The sequence below is a fragment of the Lissotriton helveticus genome, chromosome 2_1, assembly GCF_964261635.1.
Source record: "Lissotriton helveticus chromosome 2_1, aLisHel1.1, whole genome shotgun sequence".
Classification (NCBI taxonomy): Eukaryota; Metazoa; Chordata; class Amphibia; order Caudata; family Salamandridae; genus Lissotriton; species Lissotriton helveticus.
In genome coordinates, this window is record NC_136059.1 from 78671964 (window position 1) to 78690055 (window position 18092).

General features: G+C 48.0%; 1 protein-coding gene and 1 long non-coding RNA gene across 9 annotated transcripts in view; one reads left to right on the top strand and one right to left on the bottom strand.

Annotated features, from left to right (window-relative positions):
* The window catches only part of LOC144817728 (uncharacterized), an 891613-nt gene extending 875355 nt beyond the window's left edge, over positions 1-16258 (bottom strand). For all 7 annotated transcript variants that reach the window (XR_013606961.1, XR_013606962.1, XR_013606964.1 and 4 more), the window contains exon 1: positions 16171-16258. This is a non-coding gene — a long non-coding RNA (uncharacterized LOC144817728). The remainder of the gene's footprint in view (positions 1-16170) is intronic.
* Positions 1-18092, top strand: part of EXOC6B (exocyst complex component 6B) — a 1580787-nt gene that overhangs the window by 989350 nt on the left and 573345 nt on the right. The window lies entirely within an intron of this gene.

An 18092-nucleotide genomic window follows, 5' to 3' on the forward strand; every position in this document is an offset into this window, starting at 1 on the left:
CCTTGTCAGCAGCAGGCTGGACTACGGAAATGCCCCCTACGCAGGAGCCTCGGCCAAACTCCTGAAACGACTACAATGCATACAGAACACCTCCGCACGCCTGATCCTCAACATCCCTCGCCACGGCCACATCACACCACACCTGAGAGACCTGCACTGGCTTCCCGTCTAGAGTTCCTGCACTGGCTTCCCGTCAACAAGAGGATCACCTTCAAGCTCCTCACCCATGCACACAAGGCGCTTCACAACACCGGACTGGCATACCTCAACAGACGACTCACCTTCTACACCCCGAACCAACCGCTTCGCTCCGCCAACCTCTCACTCGCCACCGTCCCCCGCATCCGAAGAACGACCACCTCGCCGCCAAGACCTGGAACACCCGCCCCATCATCCTACGGCAGACCCAGGACCTACTAACCTCCAGGAAGCTCCTCCAGACCAGGCTATTTGAACCTTAGCAGCATCTCCCCAAAACCCTCCCCCCCCCCCCCAATTATTCTTTTAGGACTGTTAAACTGTTCACCGCTATGCTTGTAAGACGTCTCACTGAACATTTTCTAGCTAAGTGTCTTTTTATAATCACCTAATACAAAACAGACCTAGACTTAGTAGGCATTTATACATTCATCTCATTTTGGGGTATACTGTGTGTTGCATAATCTTTACAAAGCTTACTCCCAATCCGTTAGTTTTCAGGGTAGCCAGTATATCCTGGTGATGTGCCTACTTTAAGAATCGCCCATTCCCTGACAGTGAACATCCAGTTGCGAAACAACAAAAATACACACACTAAGTGTCAGAGAGTAACACCAGAGAACTGAAAAAAGTGTGTGAGAGCGGGATGGCACCTCACGGACACCCACACCCAACACAAGAGACAGAATAAAAGTGCATATCTGTGTTGTCGTGTCGGATTATATGTTGTTTTTTGACACTTTTATGGTTGTCTTGTGGTCTTCTCTCACTGCATATCTTAACAAAACTCTTTTTGTGTTTTTTGGACACATTTTCCTTTCGAGCTTGATGGTACCAATGATGAGAACAGGGCAATCCTGGCGAGTACCTGCCAGGTTCCCGTTGGTGGTGCGCCCGTGAGGTGCCATCCCGCTCTCACACACTTTTTTCAGTTCTCTCTGGTGTTACTCTCTGACACTTAGTGTGTGTATTTTTGTTGTTTCGCAACTGGATGTTCACTGTCAGGGAATGGGCGATTCTTAAAGTAGGCACATCACCAGGATATACTGGCTACCCTGAAAACTAACGGATTTGGAGTAAGCTTTGTAAAGATTATGCAACACACAGTATACCCCAAAATGAGATGAATGTATAAATGCCTACTAAGTCTAGGTATGTTTTGTATTAGGTTATTATGAGTGGAGGGCGACCTATGACTAGCTTTACTCTCTAAGCTCCTTTGTGTTTTCTTTTTATAATCAAACATTAGAAAAAATATTAGATGTGCATTATTTGAATAATCGTGTTCCTCTTCCTTAAAAAAAGTAATGTAATTCTTTATAAGACTCTCAATGTGCTCTGCCTTGCTGAGTAACTTCCAAACAATTCTAATTTTTTCTCAACTCGGCGCTTAAGCTCTTGGCGATCAATCCTTGTTAATGCCTTCTCACGCCATCCTACCACCCACAGTGATTCTGTTACAGGTGCCCAGCAGAGAACCGAACACCAAAGACTTGTTGTTAACAAACATCTTTCATCATTTGCCCACCAGCCCGCTAGCCATTCATCAGTGTTGCTGCATTCAACATCTGGCACCTGATTAACTGACCGATATCTACCGCAGAGTGCTGCCAGGTTTGACATTCTGTCCTCCACTGTTCCGAGCCCAAGGGCTAGTGCTAAGTACCAGGCAATTCGACTGTGCCCAGAAGATTAGATGTTGAGAAGCCGCTGACTCACTAAACAAAGCAATGAATACCCCTGCTCAAGCCTCACTGTCCAAAAATGAACAGAAGGGGGAAAACTGCGAAAGCTGCTGAAACATCTCTTTAAATATATAATTACTAAAGACACGAGAGATGCCATTAGCCCCTTTTAGGATTAGTAGGTAGTATTATAAGTGGGTATTTTGAAAAAGCTGAACTCCCTTAGGTGATTTTCATTAGCATTTGTAGATGAAAGTTAAGACGTTCCAACACATGGTATGTTTGCAAGGAATGTTAAATGGGACATGTCATAATGGATGTTAAGTGGGGAACTGCTTAGATGAAAAAATTAGCAAAGGTATGCAGTTTGGTGGAGTTTGTTGTATACAGGTGTAAAGATGAAAATCCGCCGTCAAGCTTCAGTTTGTAAGGTTCCTAATCTTTTCTATATTCCAAGGGGCTAAATATTATGCCTCCCATAACTGGGCTAGTGTACAAGATATTTGTTGTAAGGCTACATTGAAAAGTAAAACATTCCACACAGAGTGGAAAAGATTTGATGCAACCAATTATATAAACTAACTGACTACACAACATTGCTAACATTTATTTAATTAAATTTGTTAACAGGTTTGCTTAGGTGAATTCGCTATATTTCAAACTTACCTTCGGCAGTCTATGTACAATGATCGCTATGTGCAGTTTTAGATGTGATCTTGTTGCTGCCAAGGTTTCAGATTGCTTAAGTGTGACATTTTCAAATTTAGAGTGTCATTATGAGTGACATTCAATGACTAAGAGTGACACTTTCTCACGAGCAAAAATCAAGTAACGAAGACGCGGGAAACATAAATGTCAGAAATTACAGCCATTCTAGCAACATGAAACTCTACGAAGATCTACAAACTTTTGCAAAGCACCAGAAATGGAAGGACACTATCCGACATGAAACACGACTGCATAGTTGCCACGTTGTAAGAGTGCTCAAGTGAGCCAGTTTCAAGGTTTCAGAGTACTTACGAATAACATATGGCTACATATGGTATGACACTGAGTGGCACTTTTTTTTAGAGCAAAATCAAGAAATTAAGTACATGGAAACAGATAACACATAAGAAATTACACTCATATGAGTAAGGACAAACTATAAAAAGAACTGCTGCAAAGCACCTGATCCTACTGTAAAATGATTGTATGCCCACAATCTACTCACATTCTACATGATTTTACACTTGTGCTCACTAAAACTGATTCAAAACCACAGACAAATTGCATGAACATAGAGACCGGAAACTAGTTGAATATTTCATATGATTTAGCCTGGGCCATGCCAGCGTGGCAGCAATGTCTTCCTGGGGGCCCAGCAGGATTTGTTAAAAAAAAACCTTATCCTGTCTGGTGCTAGTCACTCGCTGATCAGTGACAGGGCCAGGCAGGCTGCTGAAGCATGAGTACATTAAAAGGAGATTTGCCCTGCCAATAAACAAGTATTTCTATCCTAACATTTACCGCATATTTACGGTAAGTGTGATTTCAGACCGTGTGCGGTGCCTAAGCCTTTTTGTCATAATAATCAATGTTATTGTACATGTTGAGTGTGCAAATAGAAAACAAACCCGGCGAATACCTCAGTCCACCTACTACTCTTTTCTGCAAGGCTGGCAAGCATGGCAATTAGGAATTTACAGGCGGCTCATGGCTGCAGTTAGCAGTATGAGTTGGATTTTTCCGAGCATTCAGGGCACCTCAGCTGTGCACAGACTAAACGGTGGTGTGCTTCACTAGTGGTGACGCCGCAGGTGGTTCAGTCAATCTCAGCTGGCTGCCGCTGGTGACTGTTTGGCGAGTCAGGTGGTCCGGTCGCGGGATGATTTCCATTTTGGATTTAGGTAGGGCTGCCTGTGACGCTGCATTGCAAGCTGCCAAGGAGCTTGAACTTACGCAGCTGGACACACGCGGTGGGTGCCAGGACGTCCCGCGGCTTTTCAAAGTCTGTGGCAGACTGACAACACTGTTAGTTTGTTAGCAGCTAGAGCTGCCTGAACTAAACCCTTACCCCCAAGCCTGCCGGGAGCAGCGCATAGCACGCTGCCATTCCAGGTTACAGTAATGACTGTGCATAAGCAGCGCTCTTGCTTGACAGCTCAGGACACGCTTATAATGCATGACTTTTCATTTCAGATACGGCCCACCACACTGAAATACGTTAGTGTAACGCATGATGCGTGGTACTTGGCAGGGCTGCAATTGTAGATACCTATGTTGGTCATGCGTGTGGTCTCTGTGCATGTCTTGTGAGTTCATATATTTTGCTTTCCTTACATTTCGCATTATGAACCAAGTTTATCGAGCAGAGGCAGTTTGAAGTCTTTCTAGATCTTGGGACTTTGCTTTCAGAGTGCAAACACCCAACCAGTCTCTTCTGCTACGTTTTGGGAACTCTGATCTTTGAACCACAGTTGATATAAAGAGGTGGGGATAACGACATGATGACTGGGTGGGATGATTTATTCAAGCTTTTGTTGTTTAGTATCTTGCTGCAGAGCAGTTCAGATGTAACAGATTGGCGCTTGATCTTTGGTGTTGCATATCTCAAATAGTCCTAACTTTATGTGACAGCCAGAGAGAGAGACCTAGGTAATAGAAGTAATAATGTTGCACCTTTCCAAACATTTGTATGCGAAATCATTTTCAAATTAAATATGTAAGCGGATTAGTAGCCGCCCCCATACTTTGACAACTCATCTTCAGCAAAACTACTTACTCAGCAATTCTGTATACTAAATATGAAATACTTGCTTAAGTTCATCACATACTTTAACGAATCAGAGTGTAACAGAGAGCCAATGAGCTCGTAGATTAAGTGACATTTTCATAGAACTACATTTTGTGACACTTGTATGCACAAATCGAATCAAAATCAAAAATACCAATAAAACTATATTGGAGGGGGCGTGGCCAAGATGGCGGAGTAGGAGGACGTGTATTCCGGAGCTCCCGTTCCCTTCCTAGGCCCCAAGCCCTATTTTACGCTGACTCTCCCCCCCGGAGCCGCTGAGTAGAGCTGAGACGGCGGGGGTACCAGTGTCCTGTCGATAAGCACCGGCTGAGCCCCACAGCACACGCTCTTGCTGAGATCGGAGACCGAGTGCCTGGTCGGGGCCGACCGGAGCCGACGCAGCTCCTCAATCCAGAAGAGGCGGCTGTCGGCGGAGCGGCAGGAGAGCGGTGGCCCGGCCGGCTGAGCCGAGAGGTGCCGGTCGGTAGCGTCGCACCGAGAAGCAGGCGGCAAGGACCCGGCACCGAGCGGTGTTCGAGTGGCTCCCTCCCCTCCCCCCGAGGCACAAGATGGCGGCGGGCTGAAGCTGGAGCCCGCACCCGGCAGTGAGAAGAGTGCACGGCTTGGACGACGGAGGGGCGAATCGGAGCAACCGCCCACTGCTTTCAGGTCAGCGGCACAGGCGGTGGGACGGGCGAGGATCCGGAGGCAGCAGCTCCGATTGCCGACGCCTTAGGATTGCCTCGCTCTGGGACGCCGGCTCGGTCGGCGTCAGAGATACGCAAGTGCCCGGCTGAGGGGCCTTCTTCGGGCCTAGCAGGCGTCTGAGGACGGCGGACCAGGACACCGCGAGCCATACGCTCACAGGCTGGAGCCGGGAGTCCCTCGGTGCCTGACCGACCAGTAACGCTCACTGCCTCCGGCACCCGGTACATTTGAACGGCCTCGTCAAAGAGACCCTGGCAGACCGCAGCAGTACACGGGACGAGTCGGAGCCAGCGGAGGAGTAGAGGGAGGACCTCCGGCACAGCTCACGCCACCACGGGCTCACCGGGACAGTCGGTAAGGAGGTTCCATTGCCCCGTTCTGCTACCCTCATCTAATCTTCACTGCGGACCACACCGGGAGCCGGGCGGAACGGGGGAACGGCTGGGGATCCTCTGAGGCCACGGGGAGGACTGCTGGTGGGGTTCTGACCTAGGCCCTGAGACCCGGCCGGGGTCTGGACCTGGAGGCCGGAGCGGCGCCTTGGGCTCTGCGTCTTCGATCGCCCTAGAGGTACCGTGTGTAGACCTCGTTTGTAATCGCCACATCTCCAGCCTATTTACTGCGCGAAGCTTGCGACACTAACTGAATTTCAGAAAAAGTCCTCTCGCCTTGGCCCGGAGTGCGGCAGGCGAGCAGACCCTTTACGGCCCTTGGGGGTGGCGTGGTCCAGCATCCGCCCCGGTCTGGGTGCAGTAACTGGAAGTAGAGCTGAACAGGGGGGTCCAGAGCAGCAACAGGCACGCGGAACTGAAGAAGTGCCTGCAACATGGCCGGTCAGAGGGGTGGCAAACGCACTGGCGGCACGCTACCGGAGCTGCTCAGCAGATCCCAGAACAAAGGTGATAAGGCCCCCTCCTCACCTGGGGCGGCTGGGGGATCGCACTCTGGTGCTTCGGCGGAGCCCCCGGTCACGAGGTCATTCTTGGAATCTCTCTTTGGCACACTTAGGGAAGACTTCCAGGCCCTGAAACAGGAAGTGGCCGGGGAGGTGCGAGAAATGCGCAGGGACGTTGACGGCTTGGGCGAGAGGGTGGCCACAGTTGAGAGCTCCACGCAACGACAGGACGAGGAAATCACTATGCTGCAGCAGGAGGTGCTGACTCTCAGGGAACAACTGGACCTCCAATTACATACTGAAGATTTGGAGAACAGGTCGCGCCGAAACAACATTCGGGTCCGGGGCGTGCCATCCTCGGAGGAGAACCCGGACATAGTCAAGTACCTGCAGGAACTCTTTCGAGCTGTACTGGGAGAAGGGGCTGAGTTTCCCATCAGGATTGACAGGGCGCACAGGGTGGGACCCGCTAGACGGGCGAATGGTCCCCCACCGGACATTCTGGCGTTCCTCCCGGACTTCCCACTGAAGGAAAGAATAATGGCGGAGGCGCGGAAGGAACGCTCACTCACGTTCCGCGGTCACCCGGTAGCGCTGTACCAGGACCTCTCTGCAATCACGCTTCAGAGGCGTAAGGCATTTAAGATAGTGACGGACTTCCTCAGACAGCACGAAACGCCCTACTCCTGGGGTCACCCTTTCCGTATTATCTTTAAGTGGCATGGAGAGACCTATCAACTGAGATCCCTGCAAGACACCTGCGAAGTATTGGGCATCACCACGGAGGAAGGGGAGTCTCCCTCACCGCGAAGGAGACGCACAGCTGATGGAGGATGGCAAAGAGTCGCACGGAGGGGGCCACGGGGAATGTCCCGGAGGCCGGAGTCTCCAACCATCCGAGCAGGAATGGAGGACGCTGTCCGGACAGCTGCCGAGGACCGGGGAGGAACGGTGGAAGTCGCCCTGACTGCTTGAAAATGCTCCAGGGGGAGTCTATCTTGGCATTGCTGTGACTGCTGGCTTGGGGTGGGGGGGCGGGAGTGAAGGTTCAAACACGTGTGGCTGGTCGTCCACTAAGGTAACACACCACGGACTGGTCTTCACAGACTTGTCGTAGACTACTTTCACAGTTGTGGGGAGTTTGGGGGGGAGGAACGGGTTCAGAGGTTGGGTAGTGGGTTTGGAGAATGGGGAGGAGGGGGAGTTGGGGAGATGAGGGTGTTTGGGAGTTGGGTGAGGGGAAGTTTGGGGGGGGGGGGACGTTCGGGGCTACTCTGTCCAGTGCTTTTGGGGCATACACATATACCTGTCTTGACACACGAGCTACTCTGAATGTCCTTTCCGGGCCGCACACTTTAGATTCGATGAGCAAGGGAAGTAATTCCGACACTTGATGGCAGTACTAAAGGTATTGACCCTGAATGTTAAAGGGTTGAATAATCCTACGAAGAGGAGGGCGATTCTATCATTACTGGAAGGCTCTCAAGCAGACATCTGTCTGCTTCAAGAAACCCATCTGCTGGCTGGTGACTGTCACAGACTGCGGTCCCGCCATTTCCCCACGCAGTTCTTCTCCTCCAACATGACTAAAACGGCCGGGGTGGCTATCCTATTCTCCAAATCCTTTCAGGGGGAGGTGTTGCACAAACTCACAGAGCAGAAAGGTCGACTTCTGGCCTACCGTTTCAAGCTGGGAACCCAACTGTTCACGGTGGGAACGATTTATGGCCCGAACGAGCAGCAAGATAGATTCCTACGCACCGCTCTAGATGATATTACAGCCTCACCAGACAGGCACATAATACTGGGGGGGGGACATTAACATGGTCTTTGACTCCTCCGCGGACAGATCAGCGCAGCGACGCCTGCAGACTGGGGAATTGTCACAAACAGTTAAAACCCAGTTAACGGACTTGGACATGCACGACCTCTGGCGGAGTCTTCATCCGTCAGACAGAGACTTCTCTTACTATTCACATGCACACAGGACATACGCCAGGTTGGACCACTTGCTGGTCTCGGGCCCGGTCCGCGACATGGCCACTGCTTCTGAAATAGGGGTTATCAGTCTTTCAGACCACGCGCCGGTCTCGGGAACCTTCCATCTCCCATCGAGTTCGACTAGGCGAGGGGTTTGGCGGCTATGGGACACGCTCCTACATAAAAAGACGGTGGTGCTGCGAATCACTGACTCAGTGAAGGACTTTCAGTTGCATAACTCTAATTCCGATACCCCACTGTCAACTCAATGGGGCGCTCTCAAGGCAGTGCTGCGGGGAGAATTCATTGCGATTTCAGCAGCAGACAATAAGGATAGGAAACTAAAACGGGACAAGCTCACACAGAAGGTCAGGGAACTTGAACAGGTGCACCTACGGACAGGGGCTCCAAGAATTTGGAGACAGCTGAAGGCGGCCAGGAAACTCTTGTCATCATTGGATTTAGATAGGGCTGAATACGCCGCGCTGCGTCTAAAACACGCCTATTATACTGGGGGGGACCGGTGTGGCCGACTACTGGCAGCTAAACTTAGAGCAGTGCACCAGTGTCGTCGGGTGAAGGAACTGCGGGGAGAGGCAGGGGAGCTGATCACAGATGACGCTGACGTAGCGGACGCCTTCCGCCGGTTTTACGCTGACCTATATACGGCGGAGGACGCGCAGATGGAGGAGCCGGAGGCTTATTTGGACTCGGTGCCCCTCTCGTCCCTGACCCCAGAACAGGCTACCTACCTGGAAAGGGAGATAAGAATTGAGGAAGTGGTTGCAGCGATTTCCAGACTTAAACATGGAAGGCCCCGGGCCCGGATGGGTACACTACCCTCTTCTATAGAACGTTTAGCTCAACGCTAGCACCTATTTTGACTAAGCTGTATAACTCCTTCTCTGACCCAGGGGCTATTCCTCCAGATCTCTTGCAGGCAACGGTGTCGGTAATACCCAAACCAGGGAAGGATAGGACCCAATGCGGCTCGTATAGACCGATCTCCCTCCTAAATGTGGATCTAAAACTTTATACAGGGATCTTAGCGGCGCGACTTGCGCAATACCTCCCCGGCTTGATTGAACCGGACCAGTCTGGCTTTGTGCCGGGCAGACAGACAGTGGATAACACTAAAAGACTAGTGCACGTTTTGGAAAAAGCCTCGCGTATTCCGGGGGAGAGGATGCTGCTTTCGGTCGACGCTGAGAAAGCGTTTGACCGAGTGCATTGGCCCTACCTCGAGCGCGTGATGGCACGGTTGGGGATGGGGGAGAAATTTCGACGCATGGTGTTTAACTGCTATAAATTCCCATCTGCAGTGGTGCGGGTGAACGGCTGCGGTTCGGGACGATTCAACATTGAACGCGGAACGAGACAGGGATGCCCCCTCTCTCCTCTCCTCTTCGCGCTCTACATGGAGCCCTTTGCTCAACGAGTGCGACAGAATCCAGACGTGACAGGAGTAAGAATGGGCGGTTATACCCACGCGGTCAGTCTCTACGCGGACGATGTAATTTTCGCGCTGGAGAACCCAAAGCGGGCTTTGCCCGCAAGCATAGCTGAACTTAAGGCTTTTGAGGGAGTAGCAGGTTTTAGGATGAACGTGGCGAAGTCCACAGCTCTGGATGTCTCCCTCAAGCCCGCAACTAGACGCAAACTGCAGGGGCTTTTCCCCCTGCGTTGGTCGCGGGACCAGGTGCAATATTTGGGGATCGCGCTGGCTCCCACGTTGCAGGCGATGGTTTCCATCAACTATGAGGCGATGAGTAAGAAAGTTAAAGAGGAAATGGGGAGATGGAACAAAGGGACGATATCTTGGCTGGGCCGGGTTGCAGCTATCAAAATGACGGTCTTACCCCAAATTCTGTACTTATTTCGAGCACTGCCCTTACAGCCCCCTAGGGGGTGGATTCAGCAGATGCAAACTGAGGTGTCCCGCTTTGTGTGGCAGGGCCGCAAACCCCGAATGCGCCGTGCCCTTACCACTTTGGCGCCGGAATCGGGGGGACTGGGGGTCCCTGACTTACGCAAATACTTCCAAGCATCCCAATTGCGGTTCTTGGTAGAATGGAGTAGGTGGGAATCAGACAAACACTGGCTCTTCCAAGATCAGGCGGTAGCCGGGCGCCCTTTGCAGGACATACCATTTCTCCGCCGGTCACACCGCCCCCCGAATCTCTATGCCTCTTACGTCACACGGGTACCGCTGAGGGTGTGGGACGCTACCAATCGTACATATGATCTCACCACATTCCCTTCCCCGTTCACTCCTATCGTGGACAATCCTGACTTTACACCGGGGACAGAACCTGGGGGCTTTTCGCGTTGGAGGGAGAAGGGCTGTAAGGCACTTTACCACATGTACACGACAGAAGGGATTGTCCCCTTTCAAAGCCTTAAAGACAATTTCCAGATGGACGAAACGGACCGTATGAGATACTGGCAGGTTAGACACTGGGCTCTACAACCACAGGTCAGAGAATCGGCGGACAGGAAGCTGTTGCCGTATGAAAAATGGCTGGTGACACGCGCTTCAGACGCGAAACTCATAACCGACCTATATAGGATGCTACAGCTTCCATCCACACATTTCCATATTCCCGGTAGGGTACGTTGGAACAGGGAGTTAGGGAGGACTCTTAGCCATAAAGAATGGGAACAAATCTCATACCGGGCACGACATTCAGCTTACCATGTAGGCCTCACTGAAACATTTACCAAGGTCTCCACTTATTGGTACCGCACCCCGGAACGGCTGCACGAGATGAACCGGCTGATCGATGACAGATGCTGGCGCAATTGTGGGCAGATAGGCACACTAACGCACATCCTATGGGACTGTCCTGTTATACAAGCGTACTGGTCGGAGGTAATTGATGAGATAGATGCGTGCTTTGAGATTGAACTGCCCCGATTCCCTGCATACGCCTTGCTAGGCCTCCCCAATGGATTAATGTATCCATTGAAATCTAGAAGGGGGAGGCAGATAGCAATTATGCTGGGCTCAGCTGTTCAGAATATCCTAATACACTGGCGCACACCGACCACTCCTTCCCTAACAGGGTGGCTACACAGGCTGTGGCATGTTCTGGGGATGGAAAAGCTCTCACTCACGTTAGCTGGGGAGGTGGACAGCTTTGAAGAGCTGTGGCGGCCTTTTCACACACTGCTGTCCACGGAATTCAAGGAAATTACATGCCCGAGATACCTGAGACTCATGAGGCTTATGCCACCGATGTGATGGTCTGTCTGATTGGGGAGTATGAATGTGACCCTCGAGCGATGTTGAGGAGAGTGTGGATGCCCGAGACAACACCAAGGTTTTATATTACATAACGCTGGACAGGGTGGGGAGGGGGGGGGAGGGGTTGTTGGGGGGAGACTGTTTATTCACGGAAGGTTACGACTGGTTGGGGAATAGCTCATGGAACTTTCCTGCATATCGCCACGCACAGGGTCGGATACTAGGGCGGCCTTCCGAGGCTGGGACATTCGAACTCTATTCCCGAGACGCCCCTTGGCGCAAGCACTGACCCTTTGTATAATTGTTTGCTTCTGCCACTGTACCTTCCTAATAAAATACTTTAAACCTAAAACTATATTGGAGAAAAAAAATCTTCACATACTTTGTGATAAGAGCATTCATATCTTACAATAAAGAAACTGCAGTAGTAAAGAAAGCACATCTGTGATCAAGATGTACGTCTTATACATGTGTCCCTTAGTTATGGTTTCTTGCTACTTATTAAACAAGTCCGGATTTGCCTACTAAAGCATTATCTTTCAAGAAACCATAGTTCCGTCTTGTTGGGCTACAGTAGTAGTATTGTGCACTTCACGTGCCCAGTCCTGAAATATTCACCGCAGGCCGAGTAAAGGTAGTTGCTTAGGCAGTGTCTTTAGAAAGATAGCATCTTGTCATATGCTGATACGATTATGCTGGACAAACCAATTTATTACATTAAATGCATGGGTCTTTTTCTACTTTACCTACACAGATTTGGTTCGACCTTTCGCTCTCTAGGGTCTTGCTAACATCATCCCCTGGTAGAGGGAAACAGTTTGCAGAAACCTTTGTATTTTCTAGCACAGATAGTGTTTAATATCAGGGCAAGGGATATCTTGGCATTTCATATGAATACATTGATTCAGTGCTAGTTTTCTTTCTTCTGCCATGTCCTTTAGTGGCAAAAAAAGTAACCCGCTTCTCACAGTGGTCTGCAACTGGTAAAAGTGAAAATGATATAACTTCAAAGACCTGGTGTAGCGCGACCAAGATTTAGTGATGGTTAACTACAATAGACCTATCAGCAGCATACAACATGGTGTTTCAACAAATACTATCTTATCTGCACATCTAATTGACAATCTCTAGTATGGAAAAACTTCAGAATAGGTGCCACAAATAAGTGCATTAAAAAGACTACTTTGGCAGTATCCCAAAAATACCCCCTCAACAGCCTACTGTTCACTGGGTACATGGGACCCTGGATTCAAGTCATTTACAACCACCAACTTAACTTCCAAAGTTAGGCTAATGATTTTTTTAAGAGATTGGACGACCAAACAAACATTATGGCCTGCCTGTTACACAAATGTTTTGAATGAAAAAATGCCTGTAACTATCTAAATTGTTCCAATAATCTAGTTTGCTCACAGTCCACAGGCCCCTCTTTCATTCTCTTGATTCAACCACCTCAGCTACCACCACCCCATACAACATACACAACTGCACAGATGGTAACAAATTTGAAGGTCCTCTATGACTCCCAATTACAGAAATCACTGTGGTGGTGATAGGGATAGGTTACCAGCTACACAAGCGCTCAAAGAACCACCCCTCCTCCTAACTGACCACTGTGCAGAGCTAATTCAGAGGGTTTATTAATATACATTTTAACTACCACACGATCATCTGTGCAGGCCTTACTAGAAAGAAGACTACAGAGCTCCATAGATCACAAAACAGAGCTGTAAATGTATGAATTACTATAGGAGAATTGAACCACACAACGCCAGACTGGAAAACCCTCTTATAGCTCCCAAAAGAAAAGGAAATCAAATTCATGATTATTTGTCCCATATGGAAAGCACACTGCGGAAATTGAATCCTCCGCAGTGAAACTGAATCCCTGCCATTGCATTGTCATTTCCTGCTTGTGAGTCTTGCGAAATGGACCCAAGTATCTTCTTCTGAAACTGTATCCACTGTTTCTAATGTCTGCTTCTTCCTTCAGAATTCTCATCTCTTGAATCTACTCCAGAAAACTTTAAATAACTTCTATGCCATCAGGTGGGGCCACAGCTCCTACTCAACTTTGGGATCTTGTATGTACATTAAGTCAAGGAGTTGCATACGGAGTCACCCTGGTGCTCTGACAGTTTCTTTTTTCTGAGCCCCTTGCCACAGATTTAAAGTAATTTTCCTACAAAATTTGAGTTGTCTGTCAGCAGTATTTCTTCCCTAAATATTTCAGGGTTTATATTATGTCATTCCTGCCATACACAGATGTCATTCTCAAATCCAAACAACTTCTGACTGTGGTTTTTGTGGCCCAAACATGAATCAGAGTCATCTGAAAATTGTAGCAGGATGCATGCCAAGTTTAGCAAGGAGTAGGAGGCAGATCTCTTCGTGCTGAGATGAATACCAGGCCAGCCATTGCTCCAAGTCCTGCTCTAGCTATCCCTCCCAAGTCCTGCTCTAACTATCCCTCGACGGGTAGGTTTTTGAAGTGAGCTGAAGACAAGGAAGAGTCGTGTCACAAAAAGTACTCCAAAAGGGATTCTTCTGCTTCTCAATTTGGATCCTGCTTGAGAAGGAGGTCTTCTAGTCGGTTGCACAGCTCCTAAACTACGGCCTCAACATCGTCCTCTGAGCTTGTATATGTGAAAATGTAAAATGTACAAAAGTCCTAGGTAACTTTCTATGTCTAAACTGTAAAATCCAACCTGACATCAATTAGGGCATTTAATGCAATGAGAATGAAAATTAAAAATAATATATTTGAAAATGTATTTATTTGTCAGAAAAATTCATTATATATTAGACAAGTGATTTATACATAATTTAAAAAGCATCTTAATTTCATTATTACTTAAACCATTCACTCAATCTAATCCTATCATTCATCCACACAATGCATCCAATCACAAACATGAGGCACAGTACATTAATTACAGGTAAGTCTAAAGTATGATATAGGAATTACTGTTTTTGACATCATATTGCTGTTTGTGACATCACATTTATTGTTGTTTTTGTAAAAAGTGAGGGAGAAAAAGACAACGTCAATCTCAACTGTACCCCACTCAGTGTTGCTCTCCCATCAACCTGCTTCGAGAGATATGCATGTCTCTCAAGTATCTCAGCCCTCCATTCATGGTTGTTGTATTCAGGTCATGATGGACAAATAAACTATGTTGTGGTACACCAACAAACACTGTAGTATTGGCTTGATTCATCTGTGTCTGGAGGCCAAGAGGTCCGAGGTCACACAGTGTTTGGCTGGTTGTACAATATCTGGCGGGCACTCTGAAAATTAAGACAGACGAATTCAGAAAATAAATCTTCTTGCAGATCACGCATGGCATCTCGACCCACTCAGGTGGACCCATTCGGTTCTCCCAAGAACATTCTGTGCATTTTTGATATGTACCCCACTTTCCACTAAAAGGACAACTGGGAAACGTATTTCCACCAACCAGACATATGTAAGCTGGGATTTGAACATTGGCCCCCTGGTTCCAAAGCCAGCTTCTAGACACTAGGCCAAACCTCCTATCGCCACCCCCAATGTCGTAAACCTTTAACTTTGACTGTTGATTACCTATATTGGCGTTGAATCTCACAGAACGTTCAATGAAATGTCATAGAATGGTCCATGGAACCATGAACTTTGACTGCCATGGAAGTAGCTAGAGGGAGACGTGCTTAATTTTAGCCGGTGGTCAATACCGGCACTTAATTCCCAACACTGGAACTAATGACAGACGACCACATGGTGGCGCTGTCTGTCTAATTTAAAGATGAGCACAACAAGTGTTAACATAATTTAATATACAGTAAAAATTAATGATTCTTGCCATCCAGCCCTTTCTCATAGCTTTGGGTGGATGATATATGATGTTTACAGTGCCCGGGTATTATCATGTTATACTGTATTACACAGTGACTGTTGTCAGTACCTGTGTATTTAAGTACCTTAGGTAGTAGGGTACTACTTTTACCCTTGGAGACACCACAACCAATGTTTGCTTTTGCTGAGTGACTAGGATATTTGAAATTATTCACCATTGCCCAGTCTGATTACACGTATTTTCTCTGAGGTGCGATCCATTATACACAACTATCGCTTTTTGTTTGGTACTGTCATTGGCAGCACTGGCGGAGTAATAGGTGGCGCAGACTGCAGTGGCCTCCTGACAGTTTTGGATTCCCAAAAAGGCAAACTAGGCAACAGCCCATGGATCCCATTCCTTTTAGGGGCCCGCAACAACGGTTCGAAATAATATTGAAAATACTGTATTCATTTAATGTACCCATTAACTTAAAGTACATAAACCAGAGAAATTCGATTCACATAAGTTTTTCCTAAAAGCTCATCTTCTGGCAGCTATCAGTCTGTAAAATAATCCGGTGCACTGGGTATTAGGAGATAAGATAATTTACGAGGGGGGCCTCGAAATTTCGACTGCCTACGAGAGGGTTTAAATCCGGCAGTGTCACCTGAGAAGGGCCCTGACACTTACTGTTTTACAAATTAAGCACTAAATGAGAGATCCGTTTAGAGGTTGAGAACTTGAAAAAGCACACGTTCATATAAGTACAGAGAGACAATTTATTTTTATTTGTTGTTAGCCAAATTCACTGTCGCGTAACAGAAATGTATTAAACGCCTGTCAAAGAGAGACATACTCACAGAAGTGCGCCGGTTGGGAATTGTTTTTGTTGGGGTGGCAGGAGCCCGAGGAGCCTCCTCTCAGCAGTGACCGCGGCACTGCAGTGACGTCACTAACGTTCATTCCAGCACCACGCGCTGCCTCACCCCAGCGTCCTTGTTAGGAGGTTCGGCCTTAGAACGTTCGTCGGAGAGGCGGTTGGTGTCCGTTTAGGGGACTCGCGACGCGAGCCTCCGACGCTTCCTTGCTCCAGTCCTCTTCAGTTAACGAAGAAAATTAGCTTTACCGTCAAACCTATTTTGCTCCTGGCCGCCTCCAGATATATTTGAGTAATTCGACAAATTTGACTAAAGATTAAGATTGAATACGTTCGAATAATGTTAGTTCATTTTTTTTTTTATTTTTTTTTAGACAGACCGTTAACTTGATTTTCTTATTATCTCACGAGCAGTTCATTCTCCGAATTCTGCCCCATCCATCGCCAGTGACGGTGGCCACCCCGGCGCCCCTAGCAGGTTGACTGTGGCGGCATGGGCCCCGGCTGCCGGGACAGCCTGGATGGACAATTGAGACAGATGGGGCTGCCCTGACCCCGCATCCATCACTGCCAGGCCTGCTGCTCGCCTCGGAGAAAAGGAAGCGGACAAAGCCCCTTTCCTCCCGCCGCTCGCCGCCGCGCCACACTCATTGTGCAGCTCCCTTCACGGTTAGTGTAATGTGGAAAGGTTTTCGGGGCTAGGGGAGGGCTTGGCAGACAGGTTCAGTGGGATGCACCGATAGAGAGGTATACCTTATAACCCCCGAAGTTATTTGCTAACAAAATAAACCAATACTCATGTATAGAGGTGGAAGAATCAAAAACAATTACAGGGTAAGCCGGGCCCTAAAAATGTTTGGCAAGTAAACATGGCAACAAAGGCTATATATAAAAATATGATAAAGACTCTTCAACAGTCAAAAAAGAGCATTTATTTAACATGCAGAAGTTTTTCAGTTTAGCACATCAGAATATATTACTTAATTGAGTCATTTATTAAAAGTGACTGTTTTTAAACATGAACTTAAACATTTTCACCTCCCCTCCCGCCTTGACGATAATGCCATTAGTGAATTAAGAGGCAAGTCAGGTGTGATGTGCACAACATACACAAGAGAGGTGCTTCTATAGCAGGCACCCTAAACTCATGTATTTCAATATGCTGTCAAATGTAATGAAGAAAAAACATAACTGTAAAATAAAGTATTTGCCTAAAATCACACAATTTGGTCAACCGGGGAAGCCGTGAAAAATCCCAGTTTTTCTGGGCTCACATTGCGTCGTTGAGCAACTTAATGGATATATCTACTTCCTTCTCTTGTTTTACATCAAAATGTTTTTTTCTTTAAATTCTTGGTGCTTCAGGTTAGAGCGTTGGTGGCAAGTAGAAGCAACATGAAACGTCAGCTCTTTTTGGGCCTGGGTGCAAGAGTACCTCAATCTGAGCCAGAGCCATGAGTTTAGCACCAACCTGGCTCGAGCTTTCACTGGCTCACTGACCTCTACTTATATAAAAGCAATTTGTTAACTAGATAAATCAGACGTGTTCCCTTCAGGGTCATGTTTCTCACTCACAGCTCCAAATTGACCTTTTGCGTGTGTGCGCAGATCACCTAAACTTTTCACTTGTGCAGAGAGCAGAGTAGCCCCACACTGCATCATGTTTAATACTTGCACGATGGGGCGTAAAGAAACCCCTCCATATTACGTGGATCTGTTAGTGGGTGTGGGTGCCTGTGCAGGTCTGTGAGTGGGTGTGTGAGTGCCTGTGAGTGAGTGAGTATCTGAGTGGGTCAGTGAGTTGGTCTGTGAGTGTCTGTATGGGTCTCTGGAGGCGTGTAAGTGGCACTATGGGTCTGTGACTTACCTGTATGGGACTCTGAGTGGGTGTGAAGGTGCCAGTAT